Genomic DNA, 21,451 nt, shown 5'->3' with positions numbered 1-21,451 from the left:
CACACACACTAGAATATTACTCAGCCAAAAAAAGGTTGAGCTATTGCCATTTGTGACAATGGATGGAGGTAGGGTGTATTATGTGGAGTGAAATAAGTCACACAGAGAAAGACAAATATCCTATGATTAAATCTATATGTGGATACTGAAACAAACAAACAAAAAAACAAATGAATAAATGACCAAAAAGTAGAAACATACCCATAAAATACAAACAGCATACTGTGGGTTGCCAGAGGGGAGGAAGGTTGGGAGGATGGGCAAAATGGGTGAAGGGGAGCTATAGATACAACCTTCTGGTTATGGAATGAATAAGTCACAGGGATGAAAGGTACAGCACAGGGAACATAGTCAATGGTACTGTAATAGTGTTGTATGGTGACAGGTGATAGCTATATTTATGGTGAGAACAGTGTAACATATAGACTTGTTGAATCACTATGATGTACACCTGAAACTAACATAACATTCTGTTTCAACCATAACTCAATAAAAAGATTTCAATAAAAAATATTTTTAATGGAAAATTCCCTAAAAGCAAAACAAATGGACACAACAAAACAAAAACAAACTCATAAATACACAGAACAAACTGGTGGTTATCAGAGGACAGAGCCTTGGGGGAATGGGCCAAACAGGTGAAGGGGGTTAAGAGGTACAAACGTCCAGTTATAAAACAAGTCACAGGGATGAAAATTATACCATAGGAAATATAGTCAATAATATTGTAATAACTATGTATGGTGCCAGATGGTAACTAGACTTATTGTGGTGAGCATTTCATAATATACATAAATGTTGAATCATTAAGTTGTACAACTGAAATGAATACAATATTGTATGTCAACTATACATCAATAAAAAAATTGTTCCCTTGAATTATCTCATTCTACAGAATATCACAAGAATACATCACAGAACGCTAAATCTTATGGAACACAAACTAATTCACAGAGCAGTTAAGAAAGCGAACAAGATCTCTTCTCATGCTAGACCATTTTGAGAAGGCTTCATGGAGAAGTGGGGTAGAAACTGGACCTTAAAGTACAGGCAGGATTTGAAGGTAAGGAAACAGTGTCCCAGAACTAGAGGAAATCATTGAGGAAGTGAATATTGGGAAAGAAGTGGAAAACAATGATCAAGTCAAGTCAGCCTAGATTAAGCAGGGGGTAGCTATCAAGAGTCATGAGAAATAAAATTGGAAGGCTGTGGGGATATATTTTGTATAGACGTTGTTTGTGTGACTTATCATACATATCTGCCCAAAACCACACATACACATGGAGGGGGCTTAGTTGGGTTATATTCTGTACCTAGCCTTGGGATTAGAACTGGCCCTTCTGTTCCTGCCTCACCTCCTTGAGCCAGACCAGGCTGGCCCCCTGGAATGGATCAGGGAAGAAAGAGGAATAAGCAGATTCCCAGGCTCCTGAGACTGTGAGCTACAATAAGAGAAACAGAAAAACCAGCTCGCTCGGGACTGCACATTGGCAAACTTAATGACTAACCAGAGATCACACACAGGTAGTGCATATATTGCCCTGGAGGCAATAGCTAGTTGGAAGTCTCACCTGAGGGAAGGACATTCAGCCCAGGACTCTGAATGGGGACTCCAACCGGGCTGGTCACTGTGAGGCTTCCCCAGCCAGAAGGGTGGGTGTTATAAGTACCCAATTTGATGTATTAAGCCTTCTTTGTTCTTCTGTATACTTCCCTCCCTATTTGTTTACTATAATGGTTTAATTCCTTATATTCCCTTTCCCTTGTAATTAAAAAGTTTTCCTCCACTAAACTGAATGGATCTATGGTGAAATACTATTATTCAGAACAGGATACAAGGTCATGGGAGGCCTTAGAACCAGATAAAGGTCCTCATTTAGTTTTTGTAGTCACTGGGAATCTCCACATGTTGAAAAGGTGAGTGGAACAGTGAAAAGGGTATACTGGTCTGGCACTGATATGCAGGGTATTTGTTATTGGTGCATGGCCTTCAAAGTTAAAATGCCGATTTTTTTCATCTTATTACGTGTGAGGCCATGGACAAGATATGTAACCTCTCTGAGACGCAGGATTTTTAATCTCTAAAATGTGCATAGTAATATATACTCCATCAGGTTGTTAGGAGAATCAAATGAGATAATCTACATGAAGTGCATTAGTATACTGTCTATCACATACTATACAATAAACAGTGGCGATTTCTGCTAATAACCATCATTACATTTCCCAACAACAAATGGACTATGGAAAGTAATTAGGAAGCTGAGACAGTAATCTAGAAGTAAACTATTATTTAAACCTAGATAAAGTCCAAAATCAGGTCATTTGCTAAGGTCACAAAAGCAGTAACTTCAAATACATTCCAAGGAGAGACTCAACAGGATTTGGGGACAGATAACACATGAAAGTTGAAGAAAAAAGGAATGAGAAAGAAGATTCCAAGGCCTAGGAGCTGTGGGATGACAGAACCACATACAACCAATAAAAATGGAGAAGGAAAAAAGAAAGAGAAGGTTGTTTGGGTGATAGAAAACATAATGAATTTCTTTAGTAAAATATTAATTTTGAGGTGATTGAAATATACCCAAGTGATTATCTCCCCCTCCATTTTGACAACACTGTACTAATGTCCATAAGACAGGACTGGAAAGGTAGAATTGGAAAGTAACTACAATGAGATTGTATTTGAAGCCAGACAGGAGATAAACTTGCCAGGAGAATGAATATTCAAGAAGGAGAATAAGAGGCAAAGACCAAAGTAGCGAGAAACCACCAAAATTATGGAATAAGGTAGAAGGAAAGTGTAGGAAGTGTCAAACAGGTGGGGAGAGAAAATAAGTAGTTACACTACTGTGCAAGGAAAAGAATTCAAATGAATCACAGAAGTGAATGCCCAAGCTAACACTGGAAGTGTCTTAAAAAAAGATATGCTTATCGGTCTGTAATAATTTATGGTTCACTGGCCATTCAAAATGGAAGTATCACTTAATACATTCATTTATTCAAAAAGCATCTACCAGGGTTCTACAAGGGATGACATTAAGTGATTCAGGAAACAAAATAAAGTACACAAAGTCTGTCCCCACGGTGGGGGTTAAGAGATACATTAATACCTGTATTTACAAATATTTAAATCATAACACCAGAGTTAATTAGTCATTTGAGACAATAGTTGTCACAAGGTAGTATGTAACTATGTGTCAGCTAACTGCTAACAGTTCAGACAAGAAAATAATTGGATCTAGAGTGATCAAGAAAGGCTTCCTGGACGAGATGAACTTTGGGATTTTTTTAACCACGATTTATAAACAAAAATTGAAACAAAACTCTGATACTTTAAACTATTAATCTTTGCTATAAAATTTATCTAGAAGGGTCTGTCCTGAATATTGATCACCTGTGAGTCTACAGAACGAGAAGCCTCTCCAAACTGATGTTCCTACAACTTTCTCAATATGGTAGGGATCTTCCTGAGCAGTTTAGGAACTCTAATTAGAATCTTACAACTGTTATGAATGCAATGTCCCAAGTCCTAGAAAACACACTAGGAAGAAAATCTTCATAAATAGAAGATGGGCCTTGCCTTTTTCCACCTATTTCCTGAGTTTCATGTTTTTATATACAAGGCAAAGCTAGAAATCATTAAATGTCAAAGGGCGACCAGGGAAATAAAATCATCAGGTAATGACCTGCTGTGGTTGAGGAGCCTTGCATTCAGGGAATGGAAATACATATTGCAAAAAATTAAACACTAATGTAATTTTTTAAATCCTGATCCTCCAGGAGAACTGACAAAGGGAGTGAAGAGGCAGAAAGAAAAGGTCTGGGTTCATTTGGCCTGCAGGAATATCAGCTTTGAATATGCTTTCCTGGTAAAGTCCGATATTACGATGCAGGAAATGGTTTTTAAATTATACATATGTCTCATTCTATACAGCACAGAGCTGCTGACTATGTCTGAAGTAGAAAGGAAAAGTGGCCATGTCCCCAAGAAGGCACTGCCCTTTGAGGAGAATAGGAGGGTTATTGTCCTTTTGCATTTCCCAAAGACAAGCCGGTGAAATTTCCCACAGCAATAACAGGACCACTTTGCAGGAAAAGGAACAGCAGGAAAGTCTGTGCTAACTAGAAGCACTTCACATTAAGGAAACATGATGTGTGATTTCTTTTTCTTTACAAGAGATTAATTGGAGCATTTATTAGATTTGTAAAAGCACTCATTGTTGCAAATGAATAACAAAAAATAATAATAATGGTAAGAATAAATTTCTTAAAAGCAAAAGACAAAAATGTTCCATGGCAACTAGCCACGTGGAATTCACTTGGGGCAATTACACAAAGTGAAATCTGCAGGTGTAGACAAAAAGGGATAGTGATAGGCTTTATATTTTTCGGTAAATATCACAAACTGTGAAGTAGGTGAAGAAGGCTATTCCTTAGGCAAACCAGCAGGGCTCCACAGTCTGGAAAGAAGCTATGCTAACAGCAAAAAGTCAGGTGGACTAAGGGAAAGGAAAGGTCATGGCAAAGACAGAATAAAGGGAAAAATCAGAGCCAAGACCAAATTGGTGACAGGCGTCAGGAGAGCTAAATTCATAGATAGGTGGAATTTCCTAAGTATTCTTACGAAGCCCCCATTCCTCCTTCTTGCTTCCCTTTGGAGGATTCCAGAGCAGGCATTTTGTGACATCTAAGACAACATGTAAAAAAAATATATATATGCTAAGTTAAAAGGGATATATGTACTCAGGAAATATTTCTGATTTTTAACACTGGTCTTGCAGAACCAATGTCCTGATCTTTACATGCAAACTGAGATCAATGGTGGGGATTTCAAACCAGATAATAATGGCCAAAAGCAGAAAGGCTAAATTAGAATAATACAAATCTCTCACACCAGAGACAAAGAACTGAGTGTTTGTGGGGAGCAGTGGGAGGGTCTGCAGTCCCAGATTATAAATCTCTGTCGCTGAATCACCCAACTGGTGAGTTTTAGCTTCTTTGCCCAAAGTCTCTTTCAATATCCAGACTATTACAATCTTGTAGAATTCCTTGAGAAGGTTAGAAAAAGCTTTAATATTTGAAAACTTGCTTCTGCTGGAATTTATACATTTTATAGTTGCCTGCCTATCAATATCTGAGCTTCCACACAGGAGTTTAGGGTAGGTCAACTTCTTTATTCACAGAACAAGCCAGTTTGAACTAGCATCTACTATGTTCACAGTACTGTGAAAGAATATAAAGGAAATTAAAAACAGAAACAGAATGGTAATAGGAATCATAATATAATGTGTTATTCAGTAAAAAACCACTTACCATCTGAATTTGACCACCCAAAGCCTTTTATTTTTTTAATGTTTATTTATTTTGAGACAGAGAGAGAGAGAGAGAGAGAGAGCAGGGGAGGGACAGAGAGAAAGGGAGAGAGAGAATCCCAAGCAGGTTCCCTTGGGAAGTAGGAAGCTTAATGGACTGAGCCACCCAGGTGCCCCAAGGGCAACATTTCTGAAAAAGTGTTGTATGTAATATTAATTGATGTTTCATGAAAAAGTTTTGTGGTCAATTTAGTTGGCTTAAAGAAGGTTAAAGATAACCAAATGAGCCACCCAGGCGCCCCACCCAAAGCCTTTTCATCCTTCAAGGCCATTGTAGGCTCTGACACACAGCCTGAAAAGTTCCCCAATCGCCACTGTAACAATGGATATAAATGCAAATGATATAATTAGAGGAGGAATCATTTTCAACTGGGGTGATGACAGAATGCTACAGAGATGGAAAGCAGGAGGAATCATCCCATGGAGCATAAAATCTTCTGGGAAAAGAGGTACGTGGGTAGTTTTAAAAACAGAAATTCTAAACTGGTAATTTCTTTGATTTGTTTTTAGTCACACTAATTTACTTGGAAATTTAAAACAACAGTAAAGACATGACATTTTCATGTTTATCAAAGAGGAGCATCGGTTAGAAAATAAAAATCTTTCCCTGGATCAAAGAGATCATATACACTACATTTTCTGAACAAACTAGAATCCTGTTTTCTTACAACTGTTAAGTCGTGTGCCATTTTTGACTAATACCATTTAGAGGAGAAAACATAGGAGGTTGGAGATGACCACATCCTGCCATCAAATAATGACAAGGGGCATCACTGGCATGAGAGGAAGACTTCAGAAAGAATGCTTATATTGACTTTACCTTGGAATTTAACTCTATAAATGAGATCTCAGAGGTGAATTAACAATCATCCAGGCACCAGAAAGACTATCCACAGCAAAACTGATAAATGATTCCTCTGTTGTAAAACAGAGGCCTCAAAAAAGCATGAGCAATTTAGTTAAACTTGTCAAAATGTTTAGTTTTTCCCTCTTCCAGGCATGTAGTTGTACATCCTGCCTTCCTTGTGGCTCCCAGTGATTCCAAATGACCACTTCTGTGCAAAGAGTTGTGAATGGACGTGATACATGCCACTTTTGAACCAGACAACTGTCATTGTAAGAACCTTCAGAAGTCTCTTTGTTGTTCCCTATATTTGCACCTCCATCACCCAAAGTCACAGAGTGAGGGTGATGGCAACACAGAGCAGAAACCCCAAAGGCCTGAAATGGATGTGTAGCATGGGAATCCAGGAAATAAAGCTTTCATGTTTGAAACCACTAAGATTTCAGAGTCCTTTGTTCCTGCAGCATAACCTAGCTTATCCTGACTAATACACCTTGGTTTACTATAATCAACATAGTTTATGTCCCTTAAATTGTTCTGATGCACATTTCAAAGTTTAGAATTTAATTGATACTAGCAATTAACATTCTTCCAACAATAAAATAATAGAGAAGAACAAACTTGTATTTAATTATTGAGACTAGGAAGAGAGAAAAAGAACATGCAAAAAAAAATTATATATATCAGTAAATACAGTAGTTCCAACATAAGAAGAGACAAATTTTGAAACACTTTCAGGTGGCAGAACAGACTCTTACCATCCATTCCTATAAGGGAAATCCATTAGATACAAAGGGAAATGTCTTGAGAAACTAAAATAGTAGACCACACACAAGATGGCACACTAAAAATAGACCATCCTTAAGACAGTAATGGGAATTCCTCAGAGGGGAAAATGAGAGGTAAAGAGAATTCAATAAACACACACACATGAGTCATTCTAAAGCTAACACAGTAACACTTCTTATGTGAAAAGCACTTTATATTACATGAAGCTCTTTCATGTGTATTTCCTCATTTGAGGCTCACAATTACCCAATGAGATGAGCAGGGCAGAGATTATCATCTACATTTCATGGATGAAAATGAATAGGCCCAGGTACATTGTGAATTGTTCAAGATCAAATAGCTAACACACAACAAAGGTGGGTTTAGAACCTATGTGTCTTAACTCCCAGTCTATCCCTTTTGGATATCACATGTATTGCTAATAAAACCCATGCAGTCACTTTATAAAAATCACTCTGCCAGAATCAAAATCATAATGTCAGCTTCCTAAAATCACTTGCGATCTAAGTGTAAGATTTATTTGATTAATTACTATCTGAGAAATAGGTATAATAGCCATTCTGTTCAAAGATGAGACACTTACACCTAAGATTCTGTACACTATGCATTAAACATGCCATCCTGTTCATTCATTTCTCAGCTGATGATGGTTCTGGATGTATATCAGCACCATGCTTTTTCAGATCCAACAGATGTTTCTGGGTTTTTATTTTTATACTTTTTTTCTCACTTGAGATATTACATAGAGTGAGCAGGCACAGCATGTATGGACAGAGAGCTTAAGCAGGGTATGAAGATTATTACCAAGAGTCCTACAAAATGGGGCTCTCTATAGTATGGGTATATAATTCTTCATTTTCCCTTACACATATACTCTTTGAAGGTGTTTTATCCCACTATTGCCACCTAGATACTAAAAATATTAGACATATAGATGGGTCTTCTTTCCTACACCACGGGTCAGGTACTACCTATAGAATTCCATATTTTTAGCACTCAGTAAAAGTCTTTACCATAGTGATTGCTATAGAAACTGATTGCATAAATTAAAAAAAAATTTTTTTAACATTTATTTATTTTTGAGACAGGGAGAGACAGCATGAACAGGGGAGGGTCAGAGAGAGAGGGAGACACAGAATCTGAAACAGGCTCCAGGCTCTGAGCTGTCAGCACAGAGCCTGATGCGGGGCTCGAACTCACGGACCGTGAGATCATGACCTGAGCTGAAGTCGGATGCTTAACCGACTGAGCCACCCAGGTGCCCCTGATTGCATAAATTTAAATAGACTCCACAATAGTCCTCACATTGAGGAAGCACTGCCAACATTGCCAACCATTAGGTACTCAAAAATCAGACACAGAGTAGGATAAAACAAGTCACACTGCATGCAGATGCATAAAGAAAATGCAGCTTATTAATTTATTCCATAATTGATGTGATAGTGTGCATAAACTCTCACAAAGTTGATCATTCGATAGAAGAGAAAAAATTATCTAGTTTATTCATTTTAGTCTAATCTAATAATTTAAACTCTTAATTCAGTCTTTAAAATGTGCTCTCCATCCTACTGCTCATCCCCAAGATGGCACCTGGGCTTTATGATCGGTTTAATCTGACACCTCAGAAGATTAAGTATAAAAAAAAACTATTTGCTAGTATGCTTATATTCCAAACTGAGGCTCGTGAATAACCAATGCAAAAATTTCAAAGAATATCCACCTCTGGCATTACTGAGTTGATGCTGACGATGGACTGGAAACTGGAAAGTAATGATCTCTTTCAGAAAGATCGTTGATTTCTAGTAACATTTCTCTTCCTTCTCCCCATAAGAGAAGGGAGTTGGTGTTTTCCTCTTAGCTCAACTCAAGTGAGAGGGTCCTCAAGAAGAACATTCAGAGAGCTTACTTTGCATCCCCTGCAAATTAGGGGTCACAAGAAGCTAGTGTCTACTTGGAAATCTAAAGGGCAACAGGTTGCAGCTGGCTAGCTGCTCTAAGAATAGAGTGAAGAGAAGATGGCACTCTAACACTAGCCTACAGTCTAACAATCTGTCCACATTAACTTTGCATTGTATTGTTTTTAGACATGAAGCTCTTTCCTGTTACTCCTGTAACAATTACCATAAACTGAGGGCCCTAAACCAAAGTCAGAAGTCTAAAATTAGTTTTACAGGGCTAAAAAAGGTGTTTGCAAAACTGGTTCCTTTGGAAGGCTTAAAGGGAGAATCCATTCTTGTCTATTCGTACTTCTAGAGAGGGTGAACATTCCTTGGCTATGGCCACAGCACCTGAATCTCTACTTCCACTGTTACATTGCCTTCTCTGCCCTTTGACCTCTAGCCTCCCTATTATAAGAACCCTTGTAATGATACAGAGAACTCCCTGATAACCCAGGATAATCTCCTCATCTCAAAATCCCTAATCACATCTGCAAAGTCTCTTTTATCAAGTAAGGTACCATAATCACAGGTTCCAGAAGACTGGGACACTAAAATCTTTGGGAAACTATTATTCAACCTACCATAGATCAGAAGTGAGCTTCCTTAAATACTCCATCACAAAAGGGCAATGGGACCTCAGCACAAGTGAATGAAGGGGTTTTTTGTTTTGTTTTATTTGGTTTGGGTTTTTTGTTTTTGTTTTTGTTTTTTAAATCAGAATTAGGAGTTGGTTGAGTGGGAGGGACTTCTTTAATAGCAATCCAGAAGACAAACATTAACTTTGTTAAGGAATCTAGAAGTAGAGATCACCAAATAACTCAAAACAGAATATAGTAACAGAAAAACAAACCAAGAGTAAGGTTTAAACACCTGCCGAATAGGTACATTAAAGTCAAACCACAGAAAGGCCTTTCAGATAAGTTTTTTCTCATTCCTTATGTATCATCCTTCCACCCACCACTTCCCAAAGAGTTCAAAAATGTGGCTCAGAAATTGGGAGAAGGAGGAGCACAACGAGGAGATGTGAAGGTGAAAATATGTTCCTTGTCTACTACAGTTAAGTCTGAAACTGACCATGCTCAGAGATGGAATGAGTTTTAACTTCAAAATGAAGTTCACAATATTGACTGGTACATAGGATTTTGCATTTTAATTACTGAAATGAGACTATTCTTGTGGCCAAATGTGACCAGGGGATTTTTAATTATCCCAGAACTATAGAAGCTTCCAGTACATCACTCAGTGGCAAAGAAAGAACAAACCATGATGCAGGTTTGAGTATGCAGAGAGGGAGATGGAAAGAATACAACTGCTTTATGAACTCAATTCACTGACTTCCACTTTTCCCATGTAACCATTACATAAGCTTATAGCAGGAGAAAATGAGAGGGAAACTCACAATCACTCACAGCTACTTATAACTCTCCTCTGACTTCCTCATTCCTTGGGTCTGTGTGGCAATGGGCCTGCCCACCTGGTGACGGTTCACTCTGTTAGCATTTGCTGGTGAATTCTAAGCTGTTTTCTTTTAGTATAGTCAAGGCCCAATGGTCCTCACTCCTGGTTAGGCTCCACCATAGCACTTGTTAGCACAACGTTTGGCTTAACATTTGGTCCTCAATCCAGACCAGCCACCCCACAATGCTCGTCTAGGTAGCTACTTAACTACCGACATTAAACCCACTCTGGCCAACTTCCCAGCCAGACTCTCAGCTAACTTCCATATACTCCTCCTCCCAGTGGGTTATAAAGGAACTTCTGGTTCCAACTCCACAAAGGAACAGAGAGCAACCCTGGAGCAAGACTAGCTACAAAATCTAGAAGACTGAGTGCAAAATGTAAACGTGGGAACACTTTATTCAAAAATTAAGAATTTCAAGGTGATGAGCAGTCCATTAAGGCAAGTACAGGGCCACCCTAAACAATGGGCCCTTTGTCACTGCCCAGGGGCACTCAAATATTTCTGTCTAACCACACTATACCGCCAGTTTTACATTAGTGTGTCCTTTCCTAAACAAAGAAGTGAAAGGCAATGTAATATCAGGGAAGAACAGGGAGAAGGGAGTTAAAGATATCAGCTAAATGTTCTTAAACTATTATCCTGAGCTTTATATAGCTTTAATAGCTCTTTATAGTTTTTGGGTTTGCAACATGCCTTTATATCTATTACTTCATTTGTTCTTTGTGGCATCTTTGGACAGTGGAAAGCAGGAGTCTCATTTTACATTTGAGGAATTGAAGGCTACAGAAGGTAAAGGATTCATCCCACGAATATACAGTCAAGAAGTCAGAATGAGGGGCACCTGGGTGGCTCAATTGGTTAAGCATCGTACTCTTACTTTCAGCTCAGGTCATGATTTTGCAGTTTGTGGGTCTGAGCCCTGCATCAGTCTCTGTGCACAGCATGGACCCTGCTCAGGATTCTCTCTCTCCCTGCCCCTCCCCCACTCGTATTCACGCTCTTTCTTTCTCTCAAAAAAAAAATAAATAAACTTAAAAAAAAAAGAATTATACAGAGGCCCACACTGGCCTGTCTCCAAATGTACTAAATCACATACTTTACATTACTTAATCAAAAGAGTCATAAGATTCTTGTTATAAGAAGTAGAAACTAGGCCTGTGTTTCCAAAAGGTCCAAAGTGGATGTCCATGTGATTTGCTAAACTTACTTCCTCTCTCATCACTACTCCTCTGTTTTGCAAGGCCAGTCTCCACCACACCACCAGCCTCCCCCCCCCCACTCCCCCCAACACACAGTGTCACAGAGCAAGTTAGAGACTTGGTCAGCCACAGTTCAACTGCCACTCAGTGTGGATATCAGACATCAGATTAAAAGAGACTAGGGGAACCCCGATTGAATATTGGGTGGGGGGAGAAGGAGGTACAGAAAGATATCACTTGTTAATAAATACCCTTTCCACTGAAGAACTGATACCTGAAAATCTCCTGTGAGAGGCTTTCTTTTGGGCTTTGTCAGCTTTTTCACATGCAAATGACTTAGGAGAGGGGCAGGTTAAGTCGTTAAGTTATTCACACTCTACTATGAATTCCTACTTTGGATTCCTTACTAAAAACAAGTTTTGTGAGGATACAGAAAGCATGTGGGGTCTCCAAAGAAGCTAAGGAGATGGACCATCCAGTGAGAAAAATCTCAGAGACCAGAGGACCTACTATATCTACTCCCCAAATATGCTTATTTCTCACATAAATACTGTTGGACCTTTGAAAAACAGGGGCCTTAGCAGCTCTAGCCCCTAAGTAGTCAAAATTCCATATAAAACTTCTGACTCCTCAAAAGCATAACTACTAACAGCCTATTGTTGAACAGAAGTCTTACTAACAACAGTTAATACATATATGTAGGTTATAGGAATGATATACTGTACTCTTAAAGTAAGCCAGAGAAAAAATATTAAAATCATAAAGAAAATACATTTACAATACTGTAAAAAAATCCACATCTAAGTGGACCCACACAGTTCAAACTCATATTGTTCAAAGGTCAACTGTACATCCCAAGTGACAGGAATACAGATATTTAAGAAACTAACCATTCCTGCTGGGAGAATGCGGCTTAACACGCTTTTTCCTCACAATTAATTAATTCCCTTCTGCCTAATTGAAAAGGAATGCTTGTAACCCTGATACCCCTAAATTATTAGGGCAATTTTAAGGGCTCTTTCTAGAAGTTCCATTTAGATGTACTCACATTTCTTAAAGGGCCTAAAGCTCTGGAAAGGAATCCCACTTCTATGGAGATGGAAAAAAAATCAATACGGGTTTACAAAATATAAAGTCAAAATTGCACATAAAAGGCTCTCTCCAGAACCAAGTTTTTTAGGATAAATGTATACTTAACAAGAAGAGCATTCAGATATCTCTGAGGTAATAGTTGTAGTTTGCTCAGATGCTTAGAAAATTAAAACAGTATGGGCCAAGAACGCCAACTTTCTGATTTACAATGCAGTATCACTGAATTAATAAAACCCTGATATCCCTAGCATTCCAGAAGACTCAACAAAAACGTGATATACAACTAAAACAGGTGAGGAATTTTTTTAAAAGGCTGTAACATTTTAAGCACTCTTCCCTAGAATAACTGTCAGAGTACAAAGCACGTCAGTACAGAGCTCATTGAAAAAGATGCTAAAAGGCTCTTTCTCTGCTGTCTGGCAGCCATATTTGACTAACTACCACTCTAGCCCCCAGTTTTTTTTTAAACAACTACTACCTACACAATTCTTTTCCCCAGAAACAATTACCCTTTCTCCTCTCCTGGCACTAATCTCAAGTGTCTGCAGTATATAGTTCAGGGATAAAAGCAATCCAACTCTGCAGGTAAATTCACTATCTCGCCAGAAAGAGGCACCTAGGGACAAGCAGATAAGAGAAGTCAGTGTCCTTATCTACAGCAGGAAGTCTTGTAAAGCCACAGATTTCAGAAAACTGCCTGAGCCACACAGTTCCATTCTTTGAGGCCACAGCCCAAGAGCACCTAGTACAAAAATAGACACATTCAGCCATCCCCACCGTTATAGGCCAAACACCCCCAAAGAATGACTGACTCATAATTACCAGTGGAACTTTAAAAAGGCAATTTGAGAGCCAAGAGTTAAGATGGTTGCCTGGGAAGTTGAGGTCATTAGTAATAAGAACCCCTTTTTCGACTATATTCTTTATTCCTCCACTAGGAACATCACCTCCCTGAGAACACAAAGTAAATTTTATTCATTGCACAGGATCTGACACCCAATAGGTAATCAGGAAATCAACTAATGATTATAAAGTCCAGTCTCCGTACCTCTGTGTCTTAGAGTTGACAGCTTCCCACAGCCCCCTTTCATCCAGTGGAAGAAAGAGATGTTTACAGTTTCAAGGTAACTTCAGAGTACTTTCGTTACACGTTCATCTTTGCTTCCACAAATGAACAAAAAATTCTAAGAGACTGAAGTGGGAACCATGTTTGTATGCTCTCTCCCTCAAAGCACCCTGTCATGGCATCAAGACCTCAGAGGAGGGGCGCCTGGGTGGCTCAGTCGGTTAAGCATCCAACTTCCCCGCAGGTCGTGATCACATGGCTAGTGAGTTCAAGCCCCACGTCAGGCTCTGTGCTGACAGTTCAGAGCCTGGAGCCTGCTTCTGGTTCTGTGTCTCCCCTTTTCTCGACCTCTCTGCTGCTTGCACTCTCAGTCTCTCAAAAATAAACCTTAAAAATGATTCAAAAAAAAAAAGACCTCAGAGGAAAATATGTGCCCAGAGGTCTACAAAGATGCTAAATCCTAGAGGCTCTAAAACTCAGCAAAAATCCATGGAAGCCACAGTGGACCTTACCTTCAAGAGATGATGCAGGCTTGGATGAGGAGTGGGTCAGTGTATGTATGAGGAGTACATCAGTACAAACAAAAGATTAACGTCCTTACTGCATGTCCTGTTTGGCGCTAGACTCTCAGGACCATAATACATTGTAGGAGGGTAAAGTGATAGGAAAAAGACCAATAATAATTTAGACTGAACTTCCAACCAGCCTGATAAACTGGATGCTCAGAATAGATTAAATTTGACTTACAGGAAACACATAAAATATATCTTGTACAACTGAGTTTATGAAATTAAGTTCATGGTCACTATACTACCTTGCCTCCTTTCCTCACACCCACCAGAGATACAGAGCCACAGAGAGCCTCAAAGATACAGGCTCTAGACCCTGAGGAGTTGACCAAGATGCCTCATGCATCTCTGGCAAATTTACAAGAAAAAATACTGAGCTCCAAAAAGCAGTCACTTCAGGCAGGTGAAATCAGCATGCTGAATAGACAGGTACAATGTGGGCCCTTCTTAATCTTTACCAGTGTGGCTTATGCTTTAGGGTTATACTCACAGTCGTCTCACTCAGGTACTAATGCAAGGGGTAGTGAGTACGCAGGATTCTCCAACTGAGTATTAGAAGAAAACAGCTAGATTAACTGAGATACTCTTGAGGTAGAGCCGATTGTAAAACACCCAACTGGGGGACTATGCAGACTTTATACAATCACCTGTATGTTTGCTGCACTCCTGGGTCTGCTACAGAAATCACAGGCAATCAAATTAACACATGTTTTACAATGTGCACCAATGAATTCCCAAGCTTCCAGCACAGCCTGATTAGTATTAACAACAAATCAAGGGAAAGAAGGATTAAGGGATAAACTATTCAGTCACCATGGTATGAATTAAATAGGTTCAGTGGTGACTAAACCCTAGCTTATGTGGTTCCATACAAGCAATACCCTTCTCCCTCCCTCTGGTGATCTCCATCTACCAAACCCTAGCTCCAGCCCTTAACTTCTATGTGAATTCTCAACTACTATGTGGATGTTATCCACCCAATCAAAGCCTAGCATAAAAACAATATTCTACAGAAGTGCCTGGCTGGCTCAGTCAGTAGAGCATGTGATTCTTGATCTCAGGGTTCTAAGTTTGAGCCCCATGTAATAATAATAACAACAACAACAACAACAACAACAACAACAACAACAACAAAAGGAATATACTACAAATCACTAACTACTTCAAGCCATGGAAAGTAGGACTTAGTAACTGAAAATAAAGCTCCTTAGTCAGAAGGACACGAGCCTATATTTCTTTTGTATCATCTTAATTAGTGGCTATTAAAACTGAATTTCATGCATAAGCAAAATTTCCACAAAAAGACTCTGAAGATCTGATAAAAGTTTCTAAGTTTTTGTTTTTTTTTTAATTTGGCCAAGAAGACATTTTAAAAACAAATAGCAGATTTCTACTTCATATAAAGGTAAACTAGGTATTAAGGACAATCTTTCCCCCAAAACAGCCAGGAAACCTGGCATAAATATTTGAACAGTCATCTCTAAGTTGGAGAATTAACAAGGTGGTTAAAACTTGTAGAATAAAGATATAAAAGGAGAAGAAAAACAAGACAGGTGACCTGGACCTTTCATTCTGGAACACACAGCTTAGAAGCTGAAAACTAAATAATACACTTGAAAATCTGAAGAGGTTGCTGGACAAAAACTAAAGTCCAGAGACCACTGTGGAGGAGGGAGTGCATGCTGATAAAAGCTTTAGGTTGGGGCCACAAAGGTTTAAATCCTAGGAATAAGGGATGAATTTATAAATAGACCAAATCACTCAGAATGTATGCTTACTAGTCACTGAAATTGGATTAAGATGATCCAGGACTGTGAGTTCCGATAGCCATCTGTTAGCTAAAAAGAGTGGGGTGGGAGGAGGGGTGCCTAAGGAAGATACTGTCATTTTAGGGCTCAAATGCTTTCTATAGTTTTTTAATGTCTATTTTTAATTAATTTTTTAAATGTTTATTTCTAAGAGAGAGAGAGAGAGAGAGAGAGACAGAATGTGAGTGGGGGAGGGGCAGAGAGCAAGGGAGACACAGAATCCGAAGCAGGCTCCAGGCTCTGAGCTGTCAGCACAGAGCCCGACACAGGGCTCCAACCTACAAGCCATGAGATCATGACCTGAGCTGAAGTCGGACGCTTAACCAACTGAGCCACCCAGGCACTCCTTCTACAGTTTTTTTATGTACAATATCCATCACTAAATCAAAGAACAGTACACAGATGAGGAAAAAATATAAAAAAATGATAGAGAAAATAAAGAAATATCAGAAAATAAAATTAATGGAGGTATCAGACACAGATCTTTTTAATAAGCATGGTGAATATATTCAATGAAATGAAAGACAAATGCCAAGAATGTGTGGAGAAAACTAGAAAGCATAAAAAATAAAATTTCTAAAACTAAAAATACAGCAACCATAATTACAAATTCATATGATGAATTTAATAGTAAATGACAATATATCTGAAAAGAAATTCAGTAAACTATAAAATAGGTCATTAAAAAATAGGCAAAAAGAACCATGAAGAGACAAAAGAGTGGGAAAAAAATAAAGTAAGTCTCAAGAGGGGAAGAGAAAATAAAGAATAGAGGAGATATGACTGAACACATTCTGAAACTAGAGAAAGACATCAAATAAATGATTCAAAATGCCCTATGAATTTGAAACAGGAAATATAATAATTAAAACCACTCATAGTAAAACTGATGAAAAAAATCTTAAAGGAAATCAGAATACTAAAAACTATGAAATTGTATATATTAAAATGGTTTAAAAAGTTTTATCTCAAGAAATAAAAAAAGAAGAATAGATGATGTCCAGCATGTTAATAATCATATTTGCTGCTTACCTCAACAAAGACAACAAAATCTAGAGAAAAGCAAACAGTAATCTCAAAATGCCAAAAGAAAATAATTATAAACCCAAGCCAAAATTGGTTTTTCACCACCCAGACTTACACTGAGGGAAATACTAAAAGGATGCTCTTCAGGAAGAAGGAAAATAATCCCAGATACAAACACAGAAATAAAGGAAGAAAGGAAGAGATCGGAAAGCAGAAATTTTGGGGTAAATCCAGAGGACTATTGACTGTAAACAACAACAATGATAATAATATCTGATTGAGTTTAAAATATTTCTGAATTTAGGAGCACCTGGGTGGCTCAGTCAGTTAAGCATCCGATTTTGGCTCAGGCCATGATCTCACAGTTTGTGAGTTCAAGCCCCACATGGGGCTCTGTGTTGACAGCTCAGAGCCTGGAGCCTGCTTCAGATTCTATGACTCCCTCTCTCTCTGCCCCTCCCATGCTCATGCTCTGTCTCTGTCTCTCAAAAATAAATAAACATTAAAATTAAAAATATATATATTTCTGAATTTAAAACACACAACTCAAACAGCACACAAGTTGGAAAATAATAAATGGAGTTATTGTATTTGAAGGTCAGAAGAAACCATGGATAGATGCTGTAATATCTAGGGTAGCCATTAACAAAATAATTAAAAAGTATATAGTGAGCATGCAAAAGAAAATGGAAAAAATAAAAAATACAAAATGGATAGTAAATCCAAAAGAAGGCAAGATAAGAAAGAAGACAAGAACTTAAAATGGATGGAAGACATTGGATGGATTGAGGATAGATTTAAATGAAAACATATGTACTGATTATAGAGAATCTAAACAAACAAGATATTCCAGCTAAACAATTGTCAAACTAAATACAAATATATATGCTTCTTAAAGGAAACACATCTTAAATAGAAGAAAACAGAAAGTTGAAAGTAAAAGATGAAAAAGATATGCCATGCACACTTAAAACAAAAGGAAGCTGACACAGCTAGTCTACTATAATACTATGTAAAACTCAGGGGAGTAAACTTAAAGGAAAGAACTAACGCCAAAGACAGAGAGGGATGCTTCATTACAATAAAGGAGTCAATCCATTAAGAAGATAACACAGTTCTAAACTCATAGGAACCATTAGCATAGCTTCAAAATATGGAAGGAAAATTTCACAGTATTGAAAATGGAAAAAAAGGTGGTCAAAAGGCACAGATTTCCTGTTAGAAGAGAAATAAATAATAGGGACGTAATATATAACAGTATGGCTATAGTTAACACTGCTGAATGGTACATTAAAAGAGTAAACATGAAAAGTTCCAGGTCACAAAAAATAATTCTTTTCCTTTTCTTTTTGTGTATCTACATGAGATAATGGATGTGAACTAAACTTGTGGATTTCACAATATATGTAAGACAAGTCATTATGCTGTACACTGTAAGCTCATACAAATGCTGTATTCTATTATATATCAATAAAACTGGGGGAAAAATATAAAACCACACACACACACACACACACAGAATGAAAATGGACAAATTCACATCCATAGTGGGAAATTTTTAACACAATTATCTCGCTTACTGATAAATAAGAAAACAAATAAAATAGAGACATTATAAATAAAATTGTTAACAAATTACACCTAATTAGTACATATAAACAGCACAACGAACTAAAGAGTTATGTGGAATTTTACAAAATTATACCAAAAATGACCATAAAGCTTTAAATTACATAGAACATGCTCTCTGCCCACAGTGGAATTGATCTAGAAAACAACAAAATGTAACTTTAAAAACCCTTACATGTATTGAAACTAAGCTATACAGTTCAAAATAACCATGGGGCAAAAAAGAAATCTCAGTGAAATCTTTAATATTTTGAACTACATAATCATGAAAATAAGCTATATTAAAAGTTGAGGTTTAGAGAAAAATTTATAATCTTAAATGCATAACTTAGGGAAAAAAAGGCTGAAAAATCAATGATGGAGGTAAAGAGCTAACAAACAATGGCCCACAGGCCAGTCACCTGTTTTTGTTAACATTCTTAGGAAAACACAGTCAAGCTCACTTGTTTAAGTATTGCCTATGGGTGCCTTTGAAATACAATAGAAGAGATGAGTAATTGTGAAAAAGACTGTATTGGTCACAAGCCTAAAATATCTACTATTTGGAGCTTTAAAAAAAGGTGATCTGATCTAGTCATTTCTCTCAAGAAGTTTTAAAAAAAGTCACGTTGAGGCGCCTGGGTGGCGCAGTCGGTTAAGCGTCTGACTTCAGCCAGGTCACGATCTCGCGGTCCGGGAGTTCGAGCCCCGCGTCAGGCTCTGGGCTGATGGCTCAGAGCCTGGAGCCTGTTTCCGATTCTGTGTCTCCCTCTCTCTCTGCTCCTCCCCCGTTCAAGCTCTGTCTCTCTCTGTCCCAAAAATAAATAAACGTTGAAAAAAAATAAAAAATAAAAATAAAAAATTAAAAAAATTAAAGTCACGAAAATATTAAACAAAAAGAAAATTTAGTTAAAATTGAAGGGAAGCAAAATACATGAATCTGAAATATGCCACTTTAGCATGTGGATTATTTGGGGCTGAGAGCAATCAAGACCACGTACACTCAAAAACTTTTACCTCTCCCTTAACGACCTAAAAGAATTTAGATACGGTCTTTGCCCCCCAGAAAGAGAGCTATTACCAGAGATAACTTTGATATGAATGTCTATCTGTATGTCAAGACAAACATCTAATCACTAAACATATGCTCTTTTTATGCTCCTGTGAATTGCCCTCCTACTCTTTGGAGCAAAGAGCCCCTTTCCCATTGCTTAACTCAAGATGGCATATAAGGCTGTAACTGATTGTCATGAGACATCATATTTTTATGAAGCTCCCATATATACAAAACTAAATTTGTATTTCTCCCATTAAACCTGTCTTACATCAATTTAATTATTACACAAGCCAAATAATCTAGAAGTATAGAGGAAAAATTGTTCCTAACCTGCAAAATAGACAGATTTTTACCTAACTTTCAACTATAAAAGGAAGGGTGCCTGGGTGGTTCAGTCGATTAAACATCTGACTCTTGACTTTGGATGAGGTCATGATCTCATGGTCATGGAATCCAGACCCCCACCCCACCCTGGGCATTCAGCCTCCTTAAGATTCTCTCTCTCTCCCTCTACCTCTCACCCCGCCCCCACACTCTCTTTCTCAAAATAAAAAAGATTTAAAAAATCTATTAAAGGAATTGAATTTGTAATTATGTTCCCACCAAGAAACCTCCAGGCTCAGGAACCTTTCCTGGAGAATTTTACCAAACATTTAAGGATTCATAAATATATCATATCAGCAATCTTTAACTCTTACACAGCTTACATTTAAAAAGAGGGAGCTCTTTTCCTCCCTCACTGCTTGAAGCTTGGCCACCATCACGAATAACACACTAACTATCCAGATCAGAAAGTTCAAGACCAACCGACTACATCACCAGAAACAGATGGTCATTGATGTTCTTCACCTCAGAAAGGCAACAGTACCTAAAACAGAATATTCAGGAAAAAACTAACCAAAATGTAGAAGACCACACCAGATATCATCTTTGTATTTGAATCAGAACCCATTTTGGTGGTGGGAAGACAACTGGCTTTGCCATGATTTATGATTCCATGGATGATGCAAAGAAAAATGAACCCAAACATAGACTTTCAAGACATGGCCTGTATGAAAAGAAAAAGAGCTCAAGAAAACAGAGAAAGGAACACAAGAGCAGAATAAAGAAAGTCAGGGGGACTGTGAAAGCCCATGTTGGTGCCAATAAAAAGTAAGTTGGAGATTGGACAACAGGAAGAGTAAAGATTCTGTAGTGACTTTTTCTGCAGAGACTGTGCAGATTTTTCATCAGAGGATTAATAAACTAAGAAGTTAAAAAATAATAACAATAAAAAGAGAGAAAAGCTCAATTACCTAATGAAATCACCATACTTTCAGCACCAATACCTGACCAAAACCAAAAATTATGAAAGATGATTATATGCCAATATCATTCAAGAACATAAGTGCAAAACTTTAAACAAAAAGTTACAAACTGAATCCTATATCGTGTAAAACGGACCATGGCAAGTTTATTCCAAGTATAGAAGATCTTTTTTAAGATTGATTTTAGAACTTTACTTACCACATTAACAGAAGAAAGGTTAAAAAAAATAACAATCAACCATTTTAGGAAATGTAAAGAAAGCATTTGATAATATCCAGCACATAATTTTGATAAAAACCTCTTGGCAA

At 37.7% G+C, this 21,451-nt stretch overlaps 1 pseudogene; it reads left to right on the top strand.

Annotated features, from left to right (window-relative positions):
• Window positions 1-1,012: 1,012 nt before the first annotated feature.
• On the top strand, window positions 1,013-21,168 carry LOC106970963 (40S ribosomal protein S24-like; annotated as a pseudogene).
• Window positions 21,169-21,451: the final 283 nt, after the last annotated feature.

The sequence above is a fragment of the Acinonyx jubatus genome, chromosome X (assembly GCF_027475565.1).
Source record: "Acinonyx jubatus isolate Ajub_Pintada_27869175 chromosome X, VMU_Ajub_asm_v1.0, whole genome shotgun sequence".
In the NCBI taxonomy this organism is placed as follows: domain Eukaryota; kingdom Metazoa; phylum Chordata; class Mammalia; order Carnivora; family Felidae; genus Acinonyx; species Acinonyx jubatus.
Note: the sequence above shows the minus strand (reverse complement) of the source record. Positions and strands in the feature narration are given on the sequence as shown.